The following is an 18,617-nucleotide window of genomic DNA, read 5'->3' as shown; positions in this document are numbered from 1 at the left end:
CTTTAAAATGCTACCCACACTGCAAGATATTGTCAAGGGAAACATTTCCTCATTAATTCACACAACCACCTAAAGTCAGCTAATTAGAAAAACTGACTCTTAATTTTATCTGTATATGATAGTTAATTCTAAATATATTTTTTTCCAAAAAATGTATTTGAAATATCCTGGCGTGCCAGAAACTGTGACTAAAGCTAATACCAAGATGACAAAGTAGACTTGGGCCCCAGTTTAGGGCTGCTGCTCCTTACCCATCCCCCTGTAATAATGATCAAATTCAGATTTGAGGTAATGCCAGACATTTTCTGAGAATGGGTCAAAGGTCCTTACTGTCTCATCTAAAACCTACTAAAACTCTCCGGGGATATAAGAAACCCAAGGAAATACTAAATCAGAAAAATGACCAACCATTTAGTCTCACTTGAGTCCTTAGGGTGAAACCAATGAATCACAGGGTGAAATCAATCAACAGTTAACACCTAATTGTTGAGTGTTTACTTTAGATTTAGCGCTACTGTTACATGCTGTGGAGGATTTCCAGAATCTCTTTTTAAAAAATAAATAAATAAAGGTTAGATTCTGGTTTAGATCACAAGTGCTAAAGAGGTTTCATGGTAAAAAAACAAAGGGGGGGGGGGGGTGGGGAAAGCGTCCCAATCAAAAATCCAGTAAAAATCCACAGTCAAAAGCCGAAGCCACAGTGCCTGCGGCGTTACAATGTATTTCTAATAAATGCTGTGCTTACGGAACATTTGCATGTGGTTACCAAATACCACCAAGTAATAAGTGAGTTAAAGATCCAAGATATACATATTAACAAAGTTTGTATACCAACAGAGAGCATATCCTTTTTTTTTGTTTTTTCAACGTTAATTTTTGGGGGCCGGGGGGGGGGGGGGCAGAGAGAGACAGAGCATGAACGGGGGAGGGGCAGAGAGAGAGGGAGGCACAGAAACGGAAACAGGCTCCAGGCTCTGAGCCATCAGCCCAGAGCCCGACGCGGGGCTCGAACTCACGGACCGCGAGACCGTGACCTGGCTGAAGTCGGACGCTTAACCGACTGCGCCACCCAGGCGCCCCAGGGAGCATATTCTTTTATGGTTATGATAAACTTTCTACTTACCTGAGATCTAAAATTAGCCTTCTCAAAGTCAACTGCATCTGCTTCTTTGCTACCCCGGATCATGTGAGGCCATGTATACTCTTCAGTAGCCTCAACTGACCATTCTAAATCCAGCTAGCCATTGTAAGCCACTGTTCACCAGAGGAAATCCAGGAATTAGTACGAATTTGTCAGTACAACAGAACCTTCGAAACAGTAGGCTTTATGTTGATGGTGATGGCTCCTTACAGAAAGTACCAGGTATTCTTTTGAGGTTCCCACATTATTTCAAGTCCATCTGTTGATCTTAGGTGATAGTTACGCATTTAAAGCAGCGTCCTGACAAGCTATTGATATGCGTACGTTTGTTAAGGCACGTGCTTTGGATCTTTCACCAGTTTATTACTTGTGAATGTCATTTATTGTTTGGTAAACACACCACATAATACGTGCTGTCCCTACATCGGTCATTTAAGTGTTTAAGAAGAATTGCCTTGAGCTGGATAGGGACAGTGGTGCTACTTACCTCTTTATTATTCAGTTGCTGGAGGAAATAAGAGGCTAGATTCTACCTGAATATAGGCGGTGTCCACTGCAGCAATTTAGAGGGCAGCACTCACTGACACAATCTTCACAAGAACTTTGAAAACACTGTGCAAAAGATAAATAAAGATTAAGAGAGTTGAAGGAGATGGGGAAAATTAAGAGGACCACAGAAGGGAATGTGGAAAAAGACTGGGTTTAAATCTGTTAACCCAACATCCTTAAATTCTATTGTGTAACCAAGATATGGAGGGTTGGGTTTTTTTGTTTGTTGTTTTTTTTTTTTTTTTTAGCTCTACCTTCATAAAGACTAAAATAAAAACACATTATTGTACTTTAAATCAGTACATCTAGGGGCGCCTGGGTGGCGCAGTCGGTTAAGCGTCCGACTTCAGCCAGGTCACGATCTCGCGGTCCGTGAGTTCCAGCCCCGCGTCGGGCTCTGGGCTGATGGCTCAGAGCCTGGAGCCTGTTTCCGATTCTGTGTCTCCCTCTCTCTCTGCCCCTCCCCCGTTCATGCTCTGTCTCTCTCTGTCCCCAAAATAAATAAACGTTGAAAAAAAAAATTAAAAAGAGGAGGGATGGGCTACAACTTGGGAGCCAGGGCCCTGCTCAAAAAAAAAAAAAAAAAAAAAAAAAATCAGTACATCTAAAACTGCAGTATACATAAAAATCAATGGGAAGATCTACTTGAAATGCAGATACAAATGGGTGCTGCCCTCCCACCAAGATTCAGATCTGATCTGAGGTAGGGCCAGCTTTTTATTTTGAAAGTCTTGAAAACTAAAGAAGAGTTGCAAGATGACAGTAATGAACACCAAATGTTTCTCGCACTTTTAACCGTTTACTATATCTGTTGTCTTTTGAGTTTTTTCTGAACTTTCTGAAGTTTTAGGCATAGTAGTGACACTTGACTCCTAATACTTCAGCACTACATCCTAAAAATATATTCTTCTTCTATAAAACTACAGAAATATTATATCCCCCAAGTTTGCTATTACAATAACACCTACAAAGCTATCAATATTCATCATTTCTCAAATGTCCCCATAATGTACTTTATAGCCTTAAAAATAAAATGTAGGACTCGATCAAGGGTTAACCATTATATTTAGTGACCCAGTCTCTTTAGTCTGTTTTCATCTAGAACAGTACCCCCCTTTGGAGAAGGGATTTTCTCGTCAGAAATTCTACCACAGGGGTGCCTGGGTGACTCAGTCGGTTAAGCATCTGATGCTTAATTTCGGCTCAGGTTATGATCTCGCGGTTCGTGAGTTCGAGCCCCAAGTCAGGCTCTGTGCTGACAGCATGGAGCCTGGATATTCTCTTTCTCTCTCTCTCTCTCTCTGCCCCTCCCCCACTCTTGCATGCCTGCACATGCACACACGTGAATGCGCGCTGCCTCCCTTTCGAAATAAATAAACCTAAAAAAAGAAATTCTAATATATATTATATATATATATATATATGTATGTATGGTATATGTGTATGTGGATTGGCTTGCATTTCTTGTGACCTCATTAATCTAGCGTGGCTGTGTTTCCTGTCTTCTAGCACATTCAGTTTTGGAAGATTCCAGACCTGTTTGGTTTTGTTTCTTTGTTTCAGAATGTCTCACACTTTGAATGTGTCTGATTGTTCCCTCCTTACTAGATTCAGTGTCACCATTTTTTGGCAAGAATATTACATCTAGGTGGCAAAGCATCCTCTTGAGTCCATCATAACAGGAGATGTGTGGTGTTAGGGTTCCCGTTACCCCCAAGTGATTCTGATTCAGGTTCATCTACAGACACTTTGAGAAACACCTGCTTGTAAAACCTGTTGAAATTTTGTGTGTTATTTGAAGTCCTGAGACTTGGCCAGAATTCTGTATGACCAGCTCTAATCCTTTATTGGAAGGGCTAAAACTATTAACAGATAACTATTATGGTATGTAGCCTGGGGCCAGGTCCTTGCGGACAACAAGAAAATGAAAAAGACACCCTTCTCCCTTTGAGTCCTACCGAGAAAGGAAAATAAGCACACAAAAACAGCTTAAGAGAACATTTCTCAATCAGGTGATCAAAGATTAGAAAATTTGACAATACTCAATAGAAAAACACATACTCTGCTGTTGGTGGGAGTTTAGTGAAACATTGTTTGAGGATATTTTGACAATATGGGGAATTAAAATGCACGTGTCCCTTGACCCAACAATTCCCGTTGGGAATTTTAGCCTCTGCGTATAACAGCACAAGAACCCAGAATCTGCCCTGCCCTCTCCCCATTTCCCGCTCCCCCCCCCCCCCCCGCAAAGAAGGAGAACGTCTATTCCTTTTCGTCATTATTTTAATAGCAAAAAACCTAGGAACGGTCTAAATGTCTATCAAAAGGAGACTGGTTAATGAGTTGTAGGCCATGCACATTACTTAGCCATTGAAAACCAATGAGGTCCACTTTTCTCTTCTTTTTTTTTTTTTTAATTTTTTTTCAACGTTTTTTATTTATTTTTGGGACAGAGAGAGACAGAGCATGAACGGGGGAGGGGCAGAGAGAGAGGGAGACACAGAATCGGAAACAGGCTCCAGGCTCCGAGCCATCAGCCCAGAGCCCGACGCGGGGCTCGAACTCACGGACCGCGAGATCGTGACCTGGCTGAAGTCGGACGCTTAACCGACTGCGCCACCCAGGCGCCCCCACTTTTCTCTTCTAAGAAGATGCAGTGGACACACTTTTCCCTATTTCTCCAGCAAAGCACAACTAAAACCCCCGGAAGTTGTGGATAGAGCAGACACAAGAAGGCTGAGAGGGGCAGAAGAGGGCAGGCTGGCTGGAAACCTTGAGACGGACATGTGAGTTCCCTGGGTTTTTGCTCTTGCCTCCCATGTCTGGGTGGTCTGAAAGCGGCCGTGCGTGGCGTCAGGCGGTGGCCGGATCGAGACCGGTCTCGCCCTGCGGGACGTGCTGCTCACGTGCTCTGAGCTGCTCGCCAGCACTGTGGGTGGGCTGCGTGGGCCTTGAGTCGGGTGCGGGACGAGCGCTCCCATAGGCACTGCCCGGGCTGCGGAATTGGCCGTGGCTCTGGGGTCCCTACAAAAGCAGCCGCTGAGCCCACGCGACTCTGGGTGGTAAGTACTTGGGGTCCCAACACCTGTTTGGCGGTCTTCTGCCCTGAGGGCGCCTGGCTGGCTGTGTCTTCCCAGGCTGAGGAGGTGAGCTCTGGCCTGACCGTCCAGCTCTGCTGGTACACACCTGATGTAGTGGTCAGGGTGCTCTGCTCCCCGGGCCTCCCTGTTTCTCCCTCGTGGGAAAATTCCTTTTTCTTGAGCTGCAGAAAAAGCTGGTGCTTCTCTTCCTGGGGGGGGGGGGGGGGGTGCCCAAAGCTTCTCTGGCAACTTCAGAATCTGTTCCTGGGTCTCCTCGGGTGACATTCTCCCCTCCAGCTCCTTTTTTTCTTCCTTTTCTCCTTTTCTTCCTTCGTCTTCTGCCCCATCATCCTGCCCACCTCTTCCACTTCATGCTCCGTGTGCTCTCACTGAAAGCCAGACCCGGGATGGGGCTGCAGGGAGGCAGGTGTTCAGGAAGGACCGTCCCTGGCCCAGGTGGAAGCCCGAGCCCCCAGCTACTGGTCCCCGGTGCCCAGTAGCCGGGCAGCCCAGTCTCGACCTCATGCAAGGAAAAAAACCTTTGCTCCCTGAAATACTCTGTTAAAGGGATGAAAAGACAAGCTACAGCATGGGAGAAAATATTTGGAAACCACATATCTGACAAAGTACGGTTGACCCTTGAGCAACACGTGTTTGAACTGTCTGGATCCACTTACACACAGATATTTTTCAATAAATGCAGTACCATTCTGTACAATGTATTTTGACTTTCTTTTTTTTAATTTTATTTTTTAGGTTTTAAAATGTACATCCAAATTAGTTGGCATATAGTGCAACAATACGTTCAGGAGTAGATTCCTTAGTGCCCCTTCCCCATTTAGCCCCTCCCCCTCCCCCAGCCCCTCCAGTAACCCTCAGTTTGTTCTCCATATTTTTGAGTCTCTTCTGTTTTGTCCCCCTCCCTGTTTTTATATTATTTTTGTTTCCCTTCCCTTAGGTTCATCTGTTTCGTCTCTTAAAGTCTTCACCTGAGTGAAGTCATATGATTTTTGTCTTTCCCTGATTAATTTCACTTAGCATAATACCCTCCAGTTCCATCCACGTAGTTGCAAATGGCAAGATTTCATTCATTTTGATTGCCGAGTAATACTCCATTGTATAGATATATTTCACATCTTCTTTATCCATTCATCCATCGATGGACATTTGGGCTCTTTCCATACTTTGGCTACTGTTGATGGTGCTGCTATAAACACGGGGGTGCATGTGTCCCTTCAAAACAGCACACCTGTATCCCGAGGAGAAATGCCTAGTAGTGCAATTGCTGGGTCGTAGGGTAGTTCTATTTTTAGTTTTTTGAGGAACCTCCATACTGTTTTCCAGAGTGGCTGTACCAGCTTGCATTGCCACCAGCCATGCAAAAGAGATCCTCTTTCTCTGCATCCTCGCCAACATTTGTTGTTGCCTGAGTTGTTAATGTGACCCATTCTGACAGGTGTGAGGTGATATCTCATTGTGGTTTTGATTTGTATCTCCCTGATGATGAGTGATGTTGAGCATTTTTTCATGTGTCGGTTGGCCATCTGGATGTCTTCTTTGGAGAAGTGTCTATTCTTGTCTTTTGCCCATTTCTTCACTGGATTATTTGTTTTTCAGGTGTGGTGTTTGATGAGTTCTTTGTAGATTTTGGATACTAACCCTTTACCTTATATGTCATTTGCAAATATCTTCTCCCATTCTGTCGGTTGCCTTTTAGTTTTGCTGATTGTTTCCTTCGCTGCGCAGAAGCTTTTTATTTTGATGAGGTCCCAGTAGTTCATTTTTGCTACCATTTGACTTTCTTAATAACATTTTTTCTAGCCTACTTTATAAGAGCACAGTATATTATATATATAACATACAAAATATGTGTTAATTGACTATTTTTTAAAATTTATTTCTTTTTTAGTGAACTCTACACCTAATGTAGACCCTGAGATCAGAAGTCACATGCTCTTCCCACTGAGCCACCCAGTTAACTGACTATGTCCATATTGGTAAGGCTTCTGGTCAACACTAGTAATTAAGTTTTCGGGGGGGGGAGTCAAAAGTTACATATGGATTTTTGACTGCATGGGGGATCAGTGTCCCTAACTCCTGCATTGTTCAAGGGCCTACTGTACTAGTGTCTAGATATAGTAAAACTCAAAAACTCAGGGCGCCTGGGTGACTCAGTCAGTTAAGTGTCTGACTTCCATTCAGGTCATGATCTTGTGGTTCGTGAGTTTGAGCCCCGCATTGGGCTCTGTGCTGACAGCTCAGAGCCTGGAGCCTGCTTTGGATTCTGTGTCTCCCTCTCTCTCTCTCTGTTCCTCCCTACCCCCCCCCCCAAATAAATAAACATTTTAAAAAACCTCAAAACTCAATAGCAAAAAAAATCAAACAATCCTATTGAAACATGAGAAATAAACACGAAAAGCCATTACACAGAAGGGGATGTATAGATGGCAAATAAGCACGTGCAAAGATGTTAAACATGATTAGCCATTTCAAAAATGTGAATAGAAACCACAATGACTTATCGCTATACATCTAATAGAATTGGCTAAAATAAAAACAGTGACAACACGGATTTCTGACAAGGATGCAGAGAAACTGCGTCTCTCGTACATTGCTGGTGGGAACGTAAAATGGTACAGCTACTCTGGAAAACAATTTGGCAGTTTCCTACAAAACTAAAAGAGCATCTATCATATGACACAGCAAATGTTACTCCTAGACATTTACCAGAGAGAAATGAAGACTTATGTTCACACAAAGACTTGTACATGAATGATCGTAGCAACTTTATTTACAATAGTCAAAAGCTGGAAACAATTCAGGTATCTTTCAGCTGGTGAACAGTTAAGCTATACTACATCTAGCCATGGAACACTACTTGGTGGTAGAAAGGAAGAACTATTCATTGATACACACACAACCTGGATGAATCTCTAGACTATTAGACGGAGTAAAAAACCCCAACGTAAAAGGTTACCTACTGTATGATTCCATGTATATCACATTCTCGAAAAGACAAAATTCTAGAAAGGGAGAGCAAGTTAGTGGTTGCCAGGGTTAAGGAAGGGGCGGGAGAGAAGTGGGTGTGGCGATGAGAGAGCCACAAGAGAGATCCTTGTGGTGACAGAAGTGTTCATGTCTTGTCTGTATCACTGTCAATATCCTGGTTGTAATAATGTTGTGTAGTTTTCCAAGATGTTACTTACCATCGGAGGAAACTGAGGAAAGAGTACACGTGTTATTTCTTGCAACTACGTGTGAATCTACCATTACCTCAAAACAAAATTAAAACTAAAAAATAAAGAGAATCATCACTAAAGGTATCATGGTATTCCAGGTTGGATACTGGAATAATAAAACGACACTGGAAAATAACAACAATGAGGTCACTAGATCTGTACCGGTATGGAAAGATTGTCAATATATGTTGTAAATGGAAAAAGTTTGTTGAAGAACATTACGTTTAGCAAGATCCCATTTGTGTTTAAAAATGGATAGATGTACGCATAGTTTTATGCAGAGAACGATGCTATCTTAGTCTGTTTGGGCTGCCATAACCAAGCACCATAGCCTGGTGGCTTAGACAACAAATTTATTTCTCACCGTTCTAGACTCTAGAAGCCAAGATCAAGGTGCCAGCAAGGTCTGTGTCTAGTGAGAGTTCTCTCCTTGGGTGGCAGAGGGCAGCCTCCTCACTGTGTCTTCACATGGCCTTTCTTAAGTACATTTGGGCAGAGAAAGAGAGAGGAAGCAAGTTCTCCGGTGTCTTAGCTATAATTATTTCAATCAGACTTTTCCAGAAGGAAACTGATTTCCTCTAGAGGCAATGAGAGAGAAGACAATTTTTTTATTTTCTACTTGACATACTGTTGTTTGGTTTATATTTTTTGTACCATTGGTGTATCTCACATCTATAATTTTTAAAACAATAATTCTGTATGATACGGACTGAACTGTGTTCCCCTAAGTTCATAGAAAGGAGCCCAAACCCCTGGTGTGACTAGATTAGGAGATAGGGCCTTTCAAGGGTGATCAGGTTTAAGTGAGGTCATAAAGGTGGGGGTTCTAATCCAAAAGAACTGGTAAAGAACGGGTGGCTTTGTAGGTGGCTTTTTAAGAAGAGGAAGACACCAAGGGTGTGCATGCGCACAGGAAAGGCCACGTGCACACACAGTGAGAGGGTATCTGTCTGCAAGGCCAGGCGAGAGGTATCAGGAGAAAAACCGAACCTGCGGACACCTTGATCTTGTACGTCCAGCCTCCGGAACCGTGAGAAAATAAATTTCTGTTGTTGAAGCCCTTCCGTCTGCGGTATCCTGCCATGGCAGCCCTAGAAGACCGATGGAAGTCATTCTTCAGGTTCAAAGATCCGACCACATCTGGTGTAACCTATGGGGCGCCTGGGTGGTGCAGTCGGTTAAGCGTCCGACTTCATTCCAGCTCATGATCGTGCAGTTCGTGGGTCTGAGCCTCACGTCAGGCTGTCTGCCGTCAGCACGGAGTCCACAGCCTGTTTCAGACCCTCTGTCCCTCCCCTCTCACACATGCTCACTGTCAAGAATCAATAAACAGCTTTTTAAAAAAAGATGAGTTAGGGCATGATTTTGTTTTTTAACACAGCAGTGTTTCCTTTATCAAAGGACTAACAATAGATTTAAAAAATAATTTATTATGTGATTTAATTTGTAAGAGTTATGCCACTTTCTCCATCCTTTTTATCTCTCTCTCTCTCTCTTTTTTAACATTTCTTTATTTTTAAGAGAAAGAGAGACAGAGCATGAGTGGGGGAGGGACAGGGAGAGAGGGAGATGCAGAATCTGAAACAGGATTCAGGCTCTGAGCTGTCAGCACAGAGCCCGACACGGGGCTCAAACCCACAAACCACGAGATCCTGACCTGCGCCAAGGTCGGATGCTTAACTGACCGAGCCACCCAGGTGCTCCCTTTCCTTTTATCTCTTGAAATTTACTCATCCTCTTAGGGTCAGCCCAAAAGCCTTTTCTTCCACCACGCCCTTCCAAAATACCCTAAAAAAGAAGCGATTTCCTTCCTTGGACTCCCATAGCCATTCTGTGGTACCTCTTTTACGATAGTCATCATGTTCTAGCTTAGTAGTTTAGCTTAGGCATCTCATCTGTTCTAAGCTATAAATAAGCATCTTGAGAGGAGGGTTTCATCTTTGCATCTCCCACAACATGAAGCCCAATGCTTTGATGCTTACATTAGTTTCTATTGCGGTTGTCACTCATTACACAAACTTAATGGCTTAAAACAAAACAAAACAAAAAGCATCAGCTTTTAATTCTAGAGCTCAGAAAACTGCAATGTATCTTACGAGGTTAAAACCAAGATGTCAGCAGAGCTGTGCTCCTCCTTGACACTCTAGGGAAGAATCTGTTTCTCGTCTTTTCCAGCCTCTAGAGGCTGCCCACATTCCTTGGCCTCTGGCCACATCACTCTGGTTTGGGGGATTAGGATGTGGACATCTTTGTGGGGTGAGGCATTATTTTGCCTATAACAACGACCAATTAACATGTTGAATAGTGTTTACAATAAATATTGAGGGGAGACAGTAAACAAATCATTAGAATAGAATAGAGGTGATACAGAAGAGCTTCTAAGAAGTTGTGAATTTTGGTCCAAAAATGGCAAAATGACTTTTTTGCTTCTTTGATTTGTAGGTCAAAGGAACTGATTAGGAGAAGAATTTTTCATTGCTGGCAGTAATTCCTTACACATATAGTAAGCACTCAACTATTTTTTGAATGAGTGAGTGAATAACTAGAAGAATGAATAGTAGGACTCACAGACGGAGGAACAGTATCTATTCTACACTATCTATCTACAGTGATTTGCAATGTTGATATTCTGTTCAATTTCTTTTAGAGAGTCTATTACTCCTTGTATGGAGAACTATCCACATTCAAAAAGGACACAACCTCATGTTCCCTCCAGCTTCTATGCCAATTTCTATCCCCTGGAGTGGTGATAATTTACATAAACTTTTTTTTTTTTAATGTTTGTTTATTTTTGAGAGACAGAGAGAGAGAGAGAGAGCAGGGAAGGGCAGAGAGAGAGGGAGACAGAATCCAAAGCAGCCTGCAGAGCCCCAAGCGGAGATCAAACTCATGAACCATGAGATCATGACTTGAGCCAAAGTCAGACGCTTAACCAGCAGAGTACCCAGGGGCCCCAACAAGGAGCTATTTAAAACTGTCTGGACTGTGAAACAAATTGTAATTCTACTTGCAATTTCTTAATCTTACTTTTTTAATGGTATAGATAATACTTTTTTTTTTTAAGTTTATTTATTTGTTTGGTTGGGGGGGGGGTGCAGAGAGAGAGATAATCCCAAGGAGGCTCTGTGCTGTCAGTGCAGAGACCGACCCGGGCTTGAACTCACCAACCGTGAGACCATGACCTGAGCTGAAATCGAGTCGGCTGCTTAACCGACTGAGCCACCCAGGCACTCCAGTCCAGGCAATACATTAAAAACAATAAAGGACATTTAAAAGGCGAAGTTTTTCCTAACCCTACTGCATTAAGAAACAAAGCTCAGTGCAGCAGAACATTTCCTCTTGTTCGCTGCCCCATTAGTTGCCTTGGTATTGTCACTTCTGCCAATGTTATTTGTGAATTCTGTAAGGGGAATCTGCCCAAAGTGCAGGCTGGATCTGAAGGACAGGCTGCTGGTGGTGGTCCTTAGATCCAGTCTTTACATCGGAATCCGTGGTGCAGTAGACCTAGAAGTGAGGCAGGAGTTTACAGACCTTGTTGCCTTGGTACAAATCCGGCCATTCAATTCTTCAGGCTTCATGACTGTTGCCATGCTTGAGCACGATCTGAGCACCATTATTTACCTGATATTTTTACAAGTTGACTTGTATTTACTCCATTTGAGTGAATCATAGGTTTAATTTGTTGTATTTTTCTAATGCTGATCAAAATAATGACATAGCTGTCAAAATAAATACTGTATGTCAATATACTCCATCTGAAAATTCCTGACTCCTTGGGGATACACTGGAACAGACTGGGGGCCTCCCAAAATCCAGCCAGACTATGGCAGAGGCCAATTAGATCTTGGTTTCCAGTGCTGAATTCTGAATGAGAAGCCTGCTGAAGTCTGTGATTAGCCCGATAAACATTAATTGTCAATTGTTTTTGGTGAAAACTATTTTCTATTTTATCAATAGAACTTGGGCAAAAAAAAAAAAAAAAAAAAAAAAAAAAGCAAAACAAAACCAAAACCTCCTAGAACTGCCATTCTGCTATCTTCCTGACCCCCGTTGAAAGGCTGAGGCGAAACATAACGTACTGGTGCTCTCTGAGACTGTTTCTGTTTAAGAAGGTTTCCTTTTTCCTTTAGGTAATCTCTACACCCAACATGGGGCTTAAACTCACAACTCTGAGATCAAGAGCCTCATGCTCCACCAACTGAGCCAGCCAGGGACCCCTTAGGAAGGTCTTCTAGTCTTCCCTGAAGAGAGAAGAGTCAGGGGGTAGCATCCCCTTGCTGGAGGCTTTTATTTTTATTTTCCTTTAAAATTCTTTTGAAAAGTAACTTTAAAACTTTACACTGACACTCGATCTCAATAAAAATAAATTATATGGGTTCTAATGTCATTTAATAAACTTTGGGGCAGGGCACCTGGCTGGCTCAGTCGGAAGAGTGTGCAACTCTTGATCTCAGGGCTGTGAGTTCGAGCCCCACATAGGGTGTAGAGATTACTTAAATAAATAAAAAAACTTAAAAAAAATAAGCTTTGGGGCAAGCAACCTATTATGACCACAACCTGTTATGTCAAGTACTTGAAATTTTCAAAGTACTAGGCTTATTATCCTCCACAGTAAATTAAGAAACTAGGGATCAAGAATATGTGTAGAGGCAACTGGGTGGCTCAGTCCATTAAGCATCCAGATCTTAATTTTGGCTCAGGTCATGACCTCACAGTTTGTGGGTTCGAGCCCTGCGTCGGGCTGTGTGCTGACAGCATGGGGCCTGCTTGGGATTCTCTCCCTCTCTCTCTGCCCCTCCCCTGCTCACACACGTGCTTTCTCGAAAATAAATAAACATGAAAAAAAAATTAAAGTGTATGTACCATCTGGTAATCTCAGGAATAGGGGATCAGATAGGTGGAGAAAAGGACTTACTTAATTGTAATTTACAAGGCTCTATCTCTTGTGGTCAATAAAAAATACTAAAAATTTTCCTGAGATGTCCACTGCTATTCACATGTGTTTCCTTCATTCATTCATCATTTCATCTCCCTACTATCGCAAAGCAAATACAACTTTGCCGTGTTTCTTTAATCTACAGGATATGTTTGCAGTAGAAAATGGAACGTATTCACTTAAATTGGCATTGAATTTTGATAGCCTTGATTTAATATGACCGATCTTTCTACATAACCTGATGTCTCTTGTGTTAGTTGATTAGGAAACCTCAGACCTCTGTGTCTAGCTGTCTTTTTGCTGGCTGTGCAAGTAAAATTAAATGTTGATTCTAATAAGCGTACATCTAAACACACCCTAAAACCTGGGCGCTTGGAGATGGGGCCGCGGTAAGCTCACCAGCAAACTCCCTCCAGAAGGCAAAGAAGACACTCCAGACAGAATTCCCTGACAATCCAGAGGAAGTGATCCTCTGGAGTCTCCAGCAAGAGTCTTTCTGTCTTTCCTGCCTGTCTCCATCTGGGGATGAGTTGCTGAATCTGTTGGACTCACTGAAGTAGGTAATGAATGGAAAATCTATCAAATGAACTAAATGAGGTTCCCAGGTTAAAAAGTAGAGAGGGTGCCTGGGTGGCTCAGTCGGTTGAGCGTCAGACATCAGCTTAGGTCATGACCTTGTGGTTTGTGAGTTCAGGCCCTGCATTGGGCTCTGCTGACAGCTCAAAGACTGGAGCCTGCTTTAGATTCTGTGTCTCCCTCTCTCTTACCCTACCCCCACTCCCACTCTGCCTATCTCTCTAAAGAATATATAAACATTAAAAAAATTTTTTTTAAGTAGAGCCAGGGAGTTCCTTTCTGTATGAGTTTAGATTAATCAGATCAAAGGCTGTCTGATAAAACAGAAGGATGCTTGTGGGACATTGGGAGTCCCTGAGGGACAGACTCTCAGAGGGGTACAGATTGAGGCATAATTACTAAATTTTCTTTTGGGGTGCCTCTTTTTCCAATTTGAGAGACCTTCCTTCTTTGCAGGGACCCTGGTTCCTAGAGGTAAAACTGTGGAGGGGGGTTGGATGGTACAGAGATTAAATGATTTATCTCAAAATGCTCGCATCTGAATGCTTTGATTGAGTGGAGAGAGATAAGAATTCCCATGGACAATCCCTTAGGCTAACAAGCATGAAGTGAGGTTTCAAAGCTTCCCCGGGAACTCTGAATAATTCAGTTTGTGGATCTGGGTAGATTCTTTTTTTTTTTTTTTTTTTTTTTTTTTTTTTTAACGTTTATTTATTTCAGAGCATGAACGGGGGAAGGGCAGAGAGAGAGGGAAACACAGAATCGGAAACAGGCTCCAGGCTCTGAGCCATCAGCCCAGAGCCCGACGCGGGGCTCGAACTCACGGACCGTGAGATCGTGACCTGGCTGAAGTCGGACGCTTAACCGACTGCGCCACCCAGGCGCCCCAGATCTGGGTAGATTCTTTAGGCCCCCAGGGGCATTAACAGCCCCACCTTTGTTCCATCCTGACCTCCTCCTTAAGAGGAACTTTAAAAAAAAATTATTTTAATGTTAATTTTTGAGAGAGAGAGGCCAAGGGGAGGGGCAGAGAGAGAGAGGGAGACACAGAATCAGAAGCAGGCTGCAGGCTCTGAGCTGTCAGCACCGAGCCCAATGCAGGGCTCAAACCATGAGACCATGACCTGAGCTGAAGGTGGATGCTTAACCGACTGAGTCACCCATACGCCCCTTTAAGAACTTTTTGTCTCCATATATTAAAATCTTGCTTTTGGGTTCAAGGAAGATGATAAGAGCTAATGAAAATAATGGTAAAAAGTCTGGGTAAAAACAAACACTCAAGAAAATTGGAAAGGAGACAACAGCCCACAAGGCTTCTTAAATTGGAAAGCGAAAGGGGCAATGATGACAAAATTAGCAGATGAGAGAAAGCTTGGTCCTCAATGAGGTATGGGGAAAACCAATGGACAACTCATTTATATTGTAGAGCAACCAAAAGACTCAGAGATTGGAAGCTTCCTTTGGACATGGGATGCGAGACTAAAACATGAACACAAGTTGAAAATCCTTTGAAAAGGCAGAAATCTCCAGAACAGAGAGGAGCAAGCCCATTTCTGCACCAGAGCACCTCCAGACTCTGCGGAAATGCAACAGGGCCCAATAAGTGCCAGCTCTCTGCCAGCCCTGGATTAGAACCCTGTGGCTGCAGAGAAAACTCAGGAATAAAAACGGACCAAGTTGCACATCAGGCTGAAATCACCAGAAACTTCTAGGAAGTAAAGTAGGAAAAAGAAGCCCAAGGACCAGAAAATCCCATGGGCCCATTAATTAAACCTTAGAGTGACTAGGAAATCCAGAGTTTCTTACAAGAACGAGATCTCCTTGAATGTGAATGAGCGAGGAAGAAGAACCACATATGGTCAAAAGCATTTGGCCAGGGTCTCAGGGACAGGGGCCTAAAGAAAAATGGCAACAATGTCTCCAGATGCTCATAAATTTGCAGGACTTACTCTCTACCATTTATGAGACCAACCAGAGGCTGAGGAGCGAACCTGGCCCTCTCTTTATGAAAAGGTCCTTCACAGCATCCTGGGGGTACAGATCAGAGGACAGTGGCTTCCCAGGTCCTTCCTTTGCACATGTGGTTGACCTCCCATCTCCCAAGACCAGCCCTAGGCTCAGGCCATCCATATTCTACATGGTGATCTATCTGGAGGGTCCTCAGGAACCTGAATGGGAGCCCTGGGACCTGCGACTTTCAAAGTCAAGTGTACATTCTGTTTCCCGCCTTTCTCCCAACAGCCGTCAGCCTCCTCTGACTCTGATTCAGATCCTGAACTTAAAAGAAAATTAGAACCTGGATCCCAGTTCTGTCTGAAAGACAATGGAACAGAACAATTCTACGTGCTCACAACTCTTCCCCCCCCCCCCCAATGCAATGAGAACTCATTGAGTGAGGACAAAGGAAAAAAGAAAAAGCAGATTTCAGGAATTCCTTCCCTACTCCACGTAGTTGGGCAACTTTCCCTCCTTCATGCTGGCTAGTTTTAGAGGTTTGACTTCAAATATAATGAAGTAGTAGGTTTCTGAACTGAGGGTCCTCCTGAAGGTACACTAGAAATTTGGGGGTTAATGCAGAGAACCGTGGTTTTACGGTCTTACACTGTTAGGCTTGGGGAAGGGCCACGTTCACACTCAAAGGTCTACCTACTACCTGACAGAGAGGGTTTTGCTGTGCCATAGGGGTTAATTTTTCAGTTCTCTTTGCTGCCACATGACTAGGCCTGGCCCAGGCCTACCACAGGCATATGGTGGATGACCTATTCTGTGACTGTTGGCACCAAACCCAGAGTTCTGTCTGACATTCAAGTAGGGATGCTGGCTAGGCAGTTGCATCGTATACGTGAGTCCGGGGGGACCCAGGGGTGGGCGCACAAGAAATCAGGTCGGAAGATCTCAGTGTGAGAGTCACTGGCATATGTATGGCATTTAAAATCATTGAACTGAATAGAATCACCTAGGGAATGGGGTAAAATGATGAGAGACTGGGTGGCAGACTGTGTCCAGAGGCACTCAAGACTTAAGGTCGGCCAAGGAGCCAGAGTCCGGCAAGCAGTCTGAGGAGGCGCCGGCGAAGGAGGAGAAAAAAAGAGAGTGTGACAAACCAAGGGAACAGGGGGTTTCAAGGAAGTCACGTACAACGGTTCAAACGCTGATGGAAGATGGAGTTCATGGCTAAGAATCAACCACTTGTTTGCCAGATAGAACGCTGCTGGTAAGATTGGCCAGAGCAGTTTCAGGGATAGGGATAAAAGCTTGACATGTGTGGGTTAAAGAGAAATTAGGGAGTTAAGATTCCACACGTAGTGAGCTGACAGAGTCTCAATATCCACCCACAACAACTCCCAGAAATGCTAGATAAATGAAAGCAAAGATTATTTTGAGTTTAGAGCCGAGGGGCGCCTGGGTGGCTCAGTTGGTCAAGTGTTTGGCTCTTGATTTTGGCACAGGTCATGATCTCGCGGTTCATGGGCTCGAGCCCCACATCTGTGTCACCTGTGCTGACGACACAGAGCCTGCTTGGGATTCTCTTTTCCTTTCTCTCTGCCCCATCCCTGCTCGTGCTCGCTCTCTCTCTCTCTCTTTCTTTCAAAATAAATAAATACACTTAAAAAAATAAATTCATAGCTGAACTTGGAAGGATAAAAGGATATTGCAGATACCCAAAAGGAAGAAGGAGGTAAAAATGGGACCAGGAAGCATACAAGCTGACTCTACGGCCACCTAAGTGTTTACCTGGGGGCTTCATTGTTTAAAAATTAACTTTTTAGGGGCACCCGGGTGCCCCAGTCAGTTGTCTGACTTTCAGTTTCGGTTCTGGTCATTATCTCATGGATCATGAGTTCAAACCCCACCTCGGGTTCTGCACTGACAGTGTGGAGCCTGCTTGGGATTCTCTCTCTTCCTCTCTCTCTCTCTCTCTGCCCCTCCCACGTCTCTCTCTCTCTCTCTCTCTCAATAAATAAATAGACTTTAAAAAAACTTTTAGGGGCGTCTGGGTGGCTCAGTCGGTTAAGCATCCTACTTCAGCTCAGGTCACGATCTTGCTGTCCGTGAGTTTGAGCCCCGTGTCGGGCTCTGGGCTGATGGCTCAGAGCCTGGAGCCTGCTTCCGATTCTGTGTCTCCCTCTCTCTCTGCCCCTCCCCCATTCATGCTCTGTCTCTCTCTGTCTCAAAAATAAATCAACATTAAAAAATTTTTTTTTAATTTTTTTTAAATAAATAAAAAATAAAAATTATCTTTTGATTTTGGGCTAATTTTAGGTCGGCAGAGAAGTCTCAGAGCTAGCACACAGAGTTCCTGTGTGTACCCCTCGCCTGGATTCCCCCATTGTTAAAATCTCAGTCGAGCTCCTCAGAGAGGTTTGGAGTTTGAATTTCTTTCAACAATGAAGTCCCCCACACCCCAAATTGAGACTTGAACATAAGAACCCGTCAAATGCAGTGACATCACAAGACTCTTGGCAGAATCAACCGAGAATGGATCTTCCAGGACTCTTTTTCACCCCGGGGCACAATGGATTCTCTGGGGAAAAAGCAATCTCTGCTACAGATGAGCTCGTAATCAAAACATGGACACGCATGGAAGCAATGTACCACACCCGAGAGTGTACTTAAAACAAGCAATTCAGTGGTCATGAACTTCAGATAATGGAAAGGCTATCTGAAAGAAAATGTGAAATAAGAACATGTAAAATGACTAATACATAGATGACTTGAATCCCTAAGAAGAGAAGGAGACACTAGACAAGGGAGAACAATTCAGAAGGTGGGTGGAGAACAGGGCTCCTCTTTGCTCTTTGTCTCCCCTTCTCGCCCCCTCCCTTCCTTCCTTCTTTTAACCACCACAAATGCAGGAGGAGAGCCAAAAATCCTTTTCTAGCTTAATAAAAAAAAAAAAAATCACAAGTATTTACATCTTTCAGAAAAAAAAAAAAAGAGACAATAATTTAAATATTACAACCAGACTAGTAAGTTGCTAAGAATAACAACCAGGAAGAAATCCAACTTTAGAGGATATAAGTAGCTTATACGAGGGGCCCCTGGGTGGCTCAGTCGGCTGAGTGACCAGTTCTTGATATCGGCTCAGGTAGTGA

The 18,617-nt window shown here is 43.5% G+C and overlaps 1 pseudogene; it reads right to left on the bottom strand.

Moving 5' to 3' along the window:
* Positions 1–4,543: 4,543 nt before the first annotated feature.
* On the bottom strand, positions 4,544–11,599 carry LOC112849912 (uncharacterized; annotated as a pseudogene).
* Positions 11,600–18,617: the final 7,018 nt, after the last annotated feature.

The sequence above is a fragment of the Puma concolor genome, chromosome C2, assembly GCF_028749965.1.
Source record: "Puma concolor isolate L17-30 chromosome C2, mPumCon1.1.hap2, whole genome shotgun sequence".
In the NCBI taxonomy this organism is placed as follows: domain Eukaryota; kingdom Metazoa; phylum Chordata; class Mammalia; order Carnivora; family Felidae; genus Puma; species Puma concolor.
This window is presented reverse-complemented; position numbering and strand designations above follow the sequence as displayed.